Raw genomic sequence first — 12,402 nt, forward strand, 5'->3', positions numbered from 1 at the left:
GTCTGAAATAAAGTTGGTTTCATGCCTTTCAGTTGATTTGTATCAAAACTTTTATATAGTGTTGCAGTGATTGAAGTTGAATTCAGAAGTTCAGAAAAGGATTCAAAAGTAACAAATCCTATTCTTTCTAACCTATGAAGACATTAATAAATATGTATAATAAAAATGCTGAATTCATTTATATTTAACCAGTTTTCTAGAGCTAAGTAGAACCTGTAAGAAACAACTGGATTATTCCTGCATAAATTGAAAAAGAAAATCTGTCCTTCTTTTGAGATGGATTTCTGTTTCAGGTATAGGGATATAGGAATATTTCCTCATCCTATGTCCCTATGCCTGAAACAGAAATCCATTTCAATCATCCTATTCCCCAGAATACACAGATCTTTTCTATATTCTATTCCTTCTGTATAATGTGGCTTTAGCCTGGGAAGCCAGGCCACACCTGCTGTGGAGAAAATATGCTGGCTTGAAAAGCTTTAAAGACTTCTAAAATCCATACATCAGGCCTTTAAATGATTTTTATGTTCTTCTGTAGTGAGTGAGGTGCATGTTTGAGGCAAGCAGAATAAGTATTAAAGTGTATGTCATGCAGTAGTGGATATCATGGTGGTGATAGTCAAAGTGTGTCTCAGGATAGTGTAGCCTTGGATAATGCACATTGTAAAATATATTATCATGTTTCCAAACGTCTGAATTCTGAAAACCCACAGAAAGGGGGTTTCACATCCCTCTGCTCCTTTTCACAAATGATTATCTGTGTCTGTATAAAATGGTTGTGAAATGGGGTTAAGGTTAGAAGTAGAGAGGGAGTCCTGGCATGGCAGGATGAATGGTTTCTCAGTGGTTACAGGGTGAACGTGTTGTTAATCTAATGTTCATTTGATCTGACTCTTATAGCTTTTCTGTTCCTGTACATTAACTACTCACTGCTTTATGAACCTTAGGAATTAGCTTGCATTTATTGTTTAGACAAAGACTATTATATCTCTCTAAAGCCATTTTTCTTCCTGGTGATATGAAATCTATGTAGACGGTCAAAAGCAGAATTAAGAAAGTTTTCACTCACAAAAGCACTTGGAAAAAAAAATTAACAAAATATTTTATATATCTTATTTATTGAAGAAAAATATTACTTGAAACAGAAAAAACACTGAAGTGGTTTACACTGGTAATAACACCAGTTGGATCTGTGCACTTCAGGATTCCACTTTAAATAGTGTTGACAGATGAAGGCACCTTATAAAGCTGCTCCCAAATACTGTCCAGTATGACCAAGTAAGATAGTGCTATCAGAGCAATCAATTCTATTTCCAGCCTAAAATACTCTTTTCCATTTTCTTTGTAATATACAAAATGTAATTCAGCTAGATTTCATCCTAAATATAAAAATGGAAACACCATTTTGATTACAATAATGCGTTACATTATTTTTTCCATTTAATAATTTTACGGGTCTTTTGCTCATATGTCATCAAACTTTGGCCACTTAATAAGTGTATTTATTCTCTAGACTCTTTCAAAAGGCTTTATTTTTTCATGACCAAAAAGGAGAAAAAGAAGGTGGTGGATTATAACGGCCAGATAAAAAATGCTGGCATAGTTTAAATCTAAGTGGCTTGTTTCAGGTGTGTAATGCTTTAAAGTCCAAAAAATATTTCTTGAATTTTTATCTATTAGTGCAAGTATCTCAGTGCTTCAAAACTGCCTCAAAAAATCCATCTTCTCCTGAACTTTTCCTTGTCAGGAGGTTTTCAGGGTCTCTGAATGACTTTTGTCCAACAGTCGGTAATTGAATCTGCTACAAAGACAATTCTGCTGTTCCTATACATGGTACAGGCCTTGTGATTTGAGATGCTCTAACACTGCTTTATTTTTTCCTTTTTTTTATGAATACCATAAAAAAGTATTTTCATGATTCCATTTTAGACTCTCTGCCTTTCTTTGTTATAAGATATAAAAATACATGCGAGCAGCAAGTACTTGCCATATGTAGGACACACATCCTCTCTCCTATTGTTCCCATTCAGAAAATCACATCTTGCCCTTTGCCTGTGTTATCTTCATCTCCAGGACACTCTGCTTTGTTTTGATTGGATTTCATAGGAACTATCATTAAATTCTTCAGTCAACTAATCAAACTGATTACTCACATGAAATGAAAATGATTGCATTCGAGAATGAGATAGATGGTTCTCCTGTCTTAGCACACAACTAAATGCATAATACAACAATGTAAATAAAAGTTTAACTTTGTATGTGGAAGTTCTATTCATGGCATAGAGACAATTTGTGCATATGGTATCTAATTCTATGCTTGAATCACAATCAAATACACTTGAGAAAGGCTGAGCAACAGCATTTTCTTTCTAAAATAGAAAATAATTTTTTTGCTTCATCCAGACTCAGACTTAACGCTCAGTCCCTAAGAGTACCTTTTCTGTTTCCAGGCAGATCTTCTCCTTTCCTCCAAATGTTAGCTATTTTTACAATGCCTTGAGCTCAGAAATAGATGCTGCCATTTTAACACCAGAAACAGAGTTTTTAAATGCAACTACTGTATGAGGTATGACTGACAAGTCTGGACCCTGCATAGTTTAAATTCAGTTCTTTACCTTTTAGGAATGACATCATACATGTTTCTTAAATTATATTAGCAATCTTTTTTGTTCCTGTTTTTGAAAACTTACATGAAGGCAATGGTACCACAATTTCACTTCATCTGAGTGCTTGTCTTTTAACATTAGAGTCACTGCATTGAAGTAACTCCAGTTATTGAATAGCAAAAAATAGTGCTTAATGATGCTGATCATAACACAATAGGTGGAAGTTGAGACAAAATTTGGAAGTGTTAATATGCACCTTTACCATTCAAAAATGCACACATTTAGAAACAGCAGATAAAAATGAGTTGTGTCAAATGCCCATTTCTATTAATCCTCTTTTTTTTTCTTTTTTTAATACAAATTTAGTGCTTTTTGTTAGGTGTAAAAAAGCTTAACAATACCACAGTACAAAATTCATATTCATATTCCACGCTAATTAACATACTTCTTATGCCTGCATCTTTGCACAAACAAAAAGGATATTGCCAAGGCTGGCTCATGGAGAGATTACAGGGGAGAAAAAAAATAAAAAAAGAGATACTGAGCATTCTTTGCCCAGTGGTGTCCTGCACAGCTCAAAGGTATACAACTCCAGCATCTGATAGAAAAGGCTGAGGATGGGTAAGATCAAAACAGTCACATCATCAAAGTGCAGCCAAAGCAGGAGCAGCTAATTGCTGCACGTCCCTTGCACTGCAATTAGTGACAGCAGCAGTGGCTCTCCCCAGCAGCCTCCAGCCTCATCTCACTTGCATCCCACCACACAGCCAAGGCAGAGCTGGGGGAGGAAGATGTGGAAGAAGCTTGCAGGAGCCTGTGGCTCTGAAGGGATTATTCGTGCTTCCTAAACAGCTCTAGTTTGTTAGTTTGGCACATCCACAGTAGGGTGTAAGTTCTAAATGCAAATCTGCATCTACAGCTGCTGGTTTTGTTTTGAAAGCTCTCTGCTAGTATTTCTATATGATAGTTGCATTTATTCAGACATTTATTGCCACAGCCTTTACCTTGTGCAATGCTAAATGTTGTCTGTTACCACTCAAGAAATTGCATATTTTTAGAGATTAATGTGGGTGTTTATTCATACAATTTTGATTTACCCTAGTGGGAGCCTTCTGGAAAAGGCCAGTATTTCCAAGGCTGATTATTCACTTTACTCACTACCAGGAGTAGGAAATGATAGGAACATATGCTACCAGAACCTCTGGAAGCAGTGATCCAGAAGTATCCCTTGCAATGCACCCAAAGGGACCATTCCAGGAGGCCTCCTCAACCATCCTTCCCAACAGCAGCTTTCCACTGATCCTGCAACACTTGTACCCTGTGTGGGTATTGGGGTTAGCCAGAGCTGGTGGTTGAGGGGTGATCTTACTGAGGCCTTCCAGGACCTAAACTCTGCTGCACGAGAGCTGGAAATGGATTTTTTACAAGAGCATGCAGTGATAAGTCAAGAGTGAATGGCTCTAAATGGAAGCACGAGAGATTCAGATTGCATATTAAGAAGAAATTCTTCACTGTGAGGGTGGTGAGGCACTGGAACAAGATTCCCAGAGAAGCTGTGGATGCCCCATCCCTGGAAGTGTTCAAGGCCAGGTTGGAAGGGGTTCTGAGCAACCTGGGATAGTGGAAGGTGTTCCTGTCTATGGCAGGGGGGTTGGAACCAAATGACCTCTAAGGTCCCTTCCACCCCAAACCATTCTATTCTTCTCAGTACAGGTCTCTTTGGGTCCAAGTAGCCCTGGAGCAGCTTCATGGTGTCCTGAGCCCCATCTACTGACCCCCTCAAGAGGCTCTGTAGGTATAGAAATATATTTCTCCTATAGAGAACTTATTGTTTATATGATATGCAGGATATGCCTCTGAAAGGAGCTATTCATTAGAAAATGGCAGCCTTAGGTTTTCAAGTGGACTTTGGGCAGGCATATGCTTCCCCTGGTCAGTCAAAAATATAGTCAGTGATTAAAAAAGCCCAGCACAGTTACTAGCTCCTACCTTCTGCATGTCCTTCTGCAGCCTAAATATCTCCAGCTGATTCTTTGAACAAATGTAAGCTATCTTTGACCCTCTCCCTTCCATCTTAATTTTGTATCCCTTCTGACTCTCCTGTGTTTGTGCACTCAGCAGCAGTAAGGATCCAGCTTGTAGGAGAGACAGAGTCTCACAATTTTTGCTCATGTAAATCATGTCAGAAGCTCAAGGACTAATGCTGTGCATGTTGAAGACAGGATCAGACTCAAGCAAAGGAGATGTGCATGTGTAGAAGTTTGAAACCCTTTCCCTAATCAATACCTGCAGCCCATGGTCAGGGAGAAACTCTTGTATGCTGTGGTGTCAGAGAAACTACCTTGAGCACAGCTGGTGCATGTCATAAATTTAAAGAACTGATGCAGGCAGAACACTGTTTGACAGACCAAAATTACTTTTTTGAGAAATAGGAAGCTGAGAATTTTGTGTGTTAAGGTAACAAAGCAGAAGTTCAAATCCATCACCCTTACAGCAACACGATCCCTTTGGCAGAAAGCTCAGTTACACTGTGACTATTTATGTACATAATAATATTATTCTTGGACTGCAGACATCAGTTCTGCTTCTGTATGTGGATTATCTCTTGAATCCTTCAACTTAATCCTCTGGCAGCAGCTGAGAGAACCACGGTGCATCAAGGCTGCTATTGCTCTGAACAGCTTGTTGGTGAGACCCTTGACTTTTCCAAATATGTCACCACTGTGTCTGGCCACCTCCCTCTCAAACAGGTTCTGCACAGACTCTGGAACTCTTAGAACTAACTAGTCCAATCAATCCCACAGCTCCTCACAGCAGTTCTCCAGAATGTTACTCTATAACGTAATGACCATTCTCTAATCTTTTGTTATCACTACAAGAACTCAATTTATTTTATTACTTCACAGTTGGAGGCAAGATAAGGATATAATGCAAGACATATAATGATTTTACGTAAAAGAAAAGGTTTTATTTTGAATATATGATATTACAGCTTCATCTATTTTATGAACAGTAGTAAAATGGAATTTCTGACTCAAAAGTGGGATGGTATCCTCCTTAAAAGAACTTTTTAATATGTATTTTAGTTTATTACTTAAGGCTAAGGAGAACAGAGATGCCTTCAAACTGTATTGTTGTTGACTAATACTGCAAACAGATGTAAGTAGTGCTCTGCTAGACCTCTCATAGATATGGGATTTCTGCAGCATTCCCAGAATAGAAACCATGAGACAAGGAGATGATATCAAAGGCAAGAGTAGACCCTGGGGCCTTTTGAGTGCCAACTTTATTTACAATAGTATCCTGCTTCAGTAGAAATATATTCATTATAATCATCTCTGCAAGTAATCACACCTACTTGGTTGTTCGTTATACATTGCTCTTGACCGAATATGCATTTTAACATTTTCTCTCATGTTCCTCCTAGCAAGTACTGAAACCTTGTGAGGTATTTCTGACTTAAGAAAACAATGGGGTCATTTGCTTAACAGATAAATATTTGGACTGACAACAGTCTCAAAATATTTTATACTGATTTTGTATAAGGTCTGAATTTGGCTATGTGATTAAAATTCTTTTACCTCTGACATGAAAGTCACTGGCAATGACATATCTTAAAAGAAAAAGGGAAAATATTTCATTTTGAAACCTAAAGACCAATATTTGCTTTATTTCTTCTTCAGTATATGATTAAATATTCATCCAAAACAAACTAGCACTAACTATGTGTCTATAAAGAAAAATATAAAATTTTAATATCAAGCTTATTGATCTGGGTTGTGGAGAAGACACAAAAGGACAGTTTCCTCTTGTCTGTAGATACTTTGAGAATTTCTAGGCGTATATAGCTTTATACTCAGATGTTTTCACTACACTTGGGAAGAGAATAATGCCTCTCCACCCCTTTTATATTTATTGTAAACTGATTAACTGTTGTAGAAATAAGAGTGACACTGAACATGTTCATTTAGAACAATTTCCCTGGAACTTTTTGCTCCATGTTTTATATTCCCCTAACTTTACCTACATCTGCAAATACTTTCCTAAATGACCAACATATCTCTGCATGTGTTCTTGCCTTCACTGTAATCTTTCTTCTTTTCTGTAATTAAGTAGGTCATCATTCAGTACAAATAACTCTTCCTTTTCCCTGTCCTGATTCTTTTCAAGTTGCTCTGAACTTGCAAGAAAATATCTGCCTTTTTAAATACATTCCATTTAAAATGTAGATTTCTTGAGGAGAAATTTTTTTTTTCTTTTTTTTATTTTATATATATATAGTAAGGAAAAGCCTTTAAGGACGGGATGCTAAGGTACTCTTTTAGTGGATAAATGAAATTTGGGAAGGAATTGCTTTTGTTTTCAGAAAATAGGAAGACAAATGTTCTTCTATGTTTCTCATGGAAACAAAGAAAATCGGAATCAACTTCTATAGCTCGATAGAATGAATGTGGTCAGTCTTTTCTCATCATTCAATGACTGTTCTTTTCTAATTTTCTTTAACCCTGTTTTATTCTGTGAGCAAGTGGTTCTTTAATACACTTATTTTACTGAGCAAAGGTACAAACTTACTAATTTTTTATCTATTTCTTTGGCATCATTTCATGAGGTAAACATCTTAAAATAGCCTGGATATAAATTTGATTGTTTATGTATGGATCTGTTTTATTACTAATAAAATACATTGTGAACTTTCTGAAAGCTACACAACCATAGAAACTCATAAGACTGTGATGTGCTTTGACTAAAAAAAGTAAAACTTCTAAAAGTAAACTCGAAGAGAGTGTGGGTAGTGTTAGAGTTTTTAAAGCCTCTTGCCACAAGGGTATGCCAGATACATACCAACACATTATGCAAATTTGTCATTGTGATTTACATTCTTAAATGACCTCAAGATGCTCCAGATTTACTTTTAGATGCACACAGACAATAAAGGAAGAACAGTACATGGATGAAATTAGGCCAAAAGTCAAGATGTATCAAAGCAACATGAGTGACAAATATGAAAGAGTCAGGCTGCATCAGTCTTCTTAGATGTCCAGTTATGTTGAACCAATATAAATATTTGATGTGATAGAAAAAAACAAATGCCAGCAGCAGCAATATTTTCCTTAAGGAGGTAAAGTCCAGCTGTTGTTTCTTCCTGTTTCCCAAGCATAATGTGCAGTGGCTTGGCATGGTCTGGATGAAAGAAAGCACAGAAATGTCCAGAACAGACAGGAAAGAATGGAGATGTTTCAGCCCATTGAAATTAGAGCTTTCTTATGTCATTTTTATACTGCAATAAGAAAAAGTTGCTGTTTCAGATTTTTTAAATGGTAAGCTTGCTCTATCTGTAATGTAGTAATCGTTGCTTAAATCATCTTAGGGTAGGAGACAACTTCTAAATATCAGAGATATAAAATAGTTTTCTGGCCATCACAGTTTTACCAGTATTAGGTTTTTAAATGATTAAATGAAAATTGGAGGATAAATCCCCTATTGGAAGTAGATAAAATGCTGGAGAATGGTGTGCATACCCAGATTACTTACCCAAATACAAATAATCAACTAAAAGTATAATATTCTTTGAGACAAGAGCTATTTTTAAAATAAGTCTTTTGAAATAGAAGATGGTTTCCCATTAAATTATATATTATATTGTTAAATCAGGCAGTTTAGGCAGAAATTATGGCTGTAGTTTTACCACTGGAATAAGAGAAAGCCCTGCAGCCTGGACCATTCTCAGGTCCAGGTGTTGGGTCATAACCTGGAGAAGGGAGAGTGAAGGAAAGAACCCTCACTTCAAGAACCTTTCATGTTCACCTGAGCAGAAAATTTCAGTTTCCACATCACCATTGCACAAACCCAAGTTCAAACTAGGTTAGGACTGTAACTGACTATAATAATTGATCTTTGTTTTCTCTGTAATTGTTCATCCATAGCAGTAGAGCAGCATGAGGAAGCTGCACCTGCAGAGCCTCTGTTTTGTGGCTAGAAGAGGTCCCTTCTCGCAACTAACCAGCATGGCAAGTACCTTTTGGCAACTCTAGATTCACTTGGGATTCCTCATTAAGCCTCACTTTAAATGCAAAGCTTTTCTCATATTCTGAGAGCCTGGGATGTCCTTACACAAATGAGCTGACTGAGTTTTAGGATGTGAGGCAGAAGCTGACCCAGTAACTCTGTTTTCATTTCTATTCCATACACATGAGCATTAACTGAAATGTAGCAACAAAAAGCCATTGATACTCGCACCTCTAAAGGCACTGCAAAAATAAAATTATACTGTTTGATTCCTACTACTGTCCTTAAAACAGGATCTCTGTCACTCTCTGAACAACCTCAAGCTTGACCTCCTATTTTACAGCTCATTCCCCTTTGTCAGGTCAAGAAGAATATTTTTAATCTCTCCTTTGATCTCTCTATCCCTATGGTTAAGCATGATGGAGGAACTAATAACTCATGAGATAGAATCATTACTGTCAATAAAAGGACTTGGGCAAGTTTCTCTAGAACTTTTATGATGGAATTGGTAGGCTATGTGTTTTAGAGTTAGTTTTACTTTTGAGCCCACAGTTGTCATTTTTGGGTTTGGAAAATGGCATGAAGCAAAAGAATGCTGAGATATTTTTCCCAAAGATATGAATGGACAAGTGGGAAATAAGTTGCAGGTTTAAAAGCTTCATGATTGATAATTGTTTTACATGATATGTAAATAAACTGATTACTGAGTAACAGGGGTTTATGGGGGCTACGGAACCTTACTCAGAAGCAGCTCAGTTGGGTTCTGTGGGCCTTGGTTCAGCAGCATAATGAACTCAAATCCAACACTTGTGTGCTCAAGTTGCTAAAGCTTCTGTTCTGTTTTGCTTACTGTTTTTCCTCAGTCTTAATTCAATGAAAATAGCCTTGCTCATTTTCAACAGCACATTGAATAGCTTTTGTCAATATCAATTTTCCTTTATAAAGGCCAATTCCCAATCTGATTTCTTTGCTGAAATATTTAGCAGCTTTCACCTGAACCCATTGCCTTCTCCCTTTTTAGCAATCGCTTCTCCAGTGCAAAGTATTGAAACCTGGCTGATTTCCTTTCATCCATATTCTGTCCTTTACCTGTGGAAGGTGGCTATATGCTTATGAAAAAGAGCATCATGCCCACCCATTCCTCCTCAGCTGCCACAGAGCAGAAATTGGGTTAAGGAATATTTGGGCTAAGACTTCAGGATGGTCCTTCACAGTTTATGGGCTCTGCAGTCCAATCTCTGCCTTTATGTACCTTGTGTGTGTGTGTGTGTAGGACCAAGCAGTCAGGCTGTTACTGGGGAATACTTATATCACATATGATGATGAAAAGAAGGAAGGAACCTGGTGTAAGAAAAGATAGAGATATATAGATCATAGTTCACTGAACAATGAAAACAATTTCTTTGGGAACTGCTGTTGAAAAAGGAATATTGACTTTGAAATTCCTGACAGTTGTTGTAAGTGTCATAACAAAACAGTTCTAAGTAATAGAAATAAATATGGGTTTGCTTGTTTGTCTGTAATGCTGCTTATGACTAGACAACTAACTTTACTTTGGAGAGGTGAATGCTATATCATACCTTGAATCAGCAGTGTCTCAAACATATTTTTTAATTCATATATCCATCTATAGCATGACACATCTGAAAATCATCAAGACTGTGAATGGTGAGGCAAATAGACCTTTAATGAGATATGTCAGAGCTGCTACCACATGGCCTGGTTAGAGAATGAGCACATTCAGCATACATACAATTACACACCATGTTGTTCTGCAGTAACACATTATCCACACGTCTCTGCATGAGAGTGTTTTGCCTGGGAAAAAAAAGGCCAGGAATGGTATCTTGTTCCTTTTTTAAATCTTTCAAGTGGACATTTGGTGTATTTTAGGAAAAGGCAGAAAAGGTAAAAGAAAAAAATGGTCTTGTTAATGAGATGTTTTTGAAGCTCATTTAGCTCTATTAAGCAAAAAGGCCTAAACATGTACAAAGTTCTATGCTATGACTTATACAGAACACCTTTCATGTTAAAAGCTATTGTCTATTTTTATAAACTCTGGTCTCTTAATAAACATAATACAGTGAGAAATTATTCTACAAATCATTTTTTATTTAATTTTTTTAATAGAGAAAGTCAGGGATATGCTGGGATATGCAAGAACCAAGTTTAATTTCTGGCTTTTTGACAGACTTGAATAATAATGGGAAAGATAATTAGAACAAGAACCTAAAGTCAATGAAAATATTGCCAGTGATTATAATGGGACCAGAATTCGGTCTGTTTCCCTTTCACAAAATGAAGATATAAGAGGGCTTACAAGTCTCACATGGGAGTCATAAGAATGAAAACATTACAGGAAAAATAATGTGGGTCAAGTCATTACTAAGAAGATATGTATTAGGTACCTGGTTATGACTGAAAGATTCAACAATCAGATCAGGTTACCAAAATCTTTTTTTCCATGAATAAAATGGAGAAATCTCTGGGGTTTCCCTCAGAATATGATTTTAAAATTGTAGAAAACCAGTGCTCATTCAGGGTCAAAACATAATAACAAAGGCAGCACAGTGACTATTGGAAAACCACAGTGTGAATGCAGAATAGGCCCTTGAATTTAAATTTTGGTCATGAAAGCCAATGGAAACTTTTTTTTCTTCATTTTCCAGAACTGATATTTCTTTGTCATTCTCAAGCCATCTAAAAGATTTATCTCTATTTTACAGACACAGAGCTTAAAATTTCTTTAAGAAATTAATAAAATAAAATAAAAAACCTTCTACAATGTTTTCCTGATTACTTGATTAAAACTCTAAAGACAAAACATAAGATCATGACATGGATTAAGCAGTATCCCTTCTGTCTTTCTTCAAATTACCATGAAAGAAGAAAGAAAACATTAGCATGTTAATTTGGAGGAACAAAATATGAACATGAAGGCATTTACCACAACTGCTTTTTGTTGTGAGGGAAAAAAAAATGACAACATCTGGGACTAAATGTTTTCAATTATAGTGGATTGGAGTTACAGTCAAATTGAATTCAATAAAATGGAAAACAGGTTTCATGACAGCAGAAATGAGTGAAAGGGAGAAATCTCAACTGAAAAGCATAGAATATGACAAAGCAATCATTCATAAACAATTTTTTTAAATGAAGTAATGTCCATGCAGTCTGTGAAGAAGTTTTAGAGCTGGCATACTATTAAGAGAGTTTAGAATGCATTAAGAATGCATTTTGCACACCCTGAGTAAGTTTTCTTCTTAGGTTACCATGGTGTTCCTTTACCTCTTTAGTATAAAGTAATATCTACATTAATTCCTAATTAGAGAGGGAGTTAAGTGTTTTTTATTTCTGTTTCTCCTTTTTAAAAGCCTATCTTCATATTGCCTGCAGGAAACAAGTGTGGAGAATACGGATAAGATAAAATTCTACCACAGCATATTTGTTAATATGCCTAAAGAAATAAAATTAAAAACAAAAAAAAAAACGCCCCAATTCATCTCTCAAGTGGTTTTGTGAGACCACATATGAGAAATGGTTTCATTTTGGTTTTCCTTTCAAAAGGAAACTCAGTGAATATCTCATAATATTGCAGTAAGATTTAATAATGTATTTACATAAAACTAAGGAATGGCAAATGAAATAAGAATGGTCATCCAGGCTTTAAGTCCTTTGCCAATATTTGACCAAGTTCAGGTAGCCAAGCTCTTCTGTATTTTCTAATATTGTAGCTGAAAAAATGTAATTATAGACACTGTTTCTGGCTTCATCAGAATGCAAAATATAG

This window comes from Vidua chalybeata, chromosome 2 (genome assembly GCF_026979565.1).
Source record: "Vidua chalybeata isolate OUT-0048 chromosome 2, bVidCha1 merged haplotype, whole genome shotgun sequence".
NCBI classification, from domain to species: domain Eukaryota; kingdom Metazoa; phylum Chordata; class Aves; order Passeriformes; family Viduidae; genus Vidua; species Vidua chalybeata.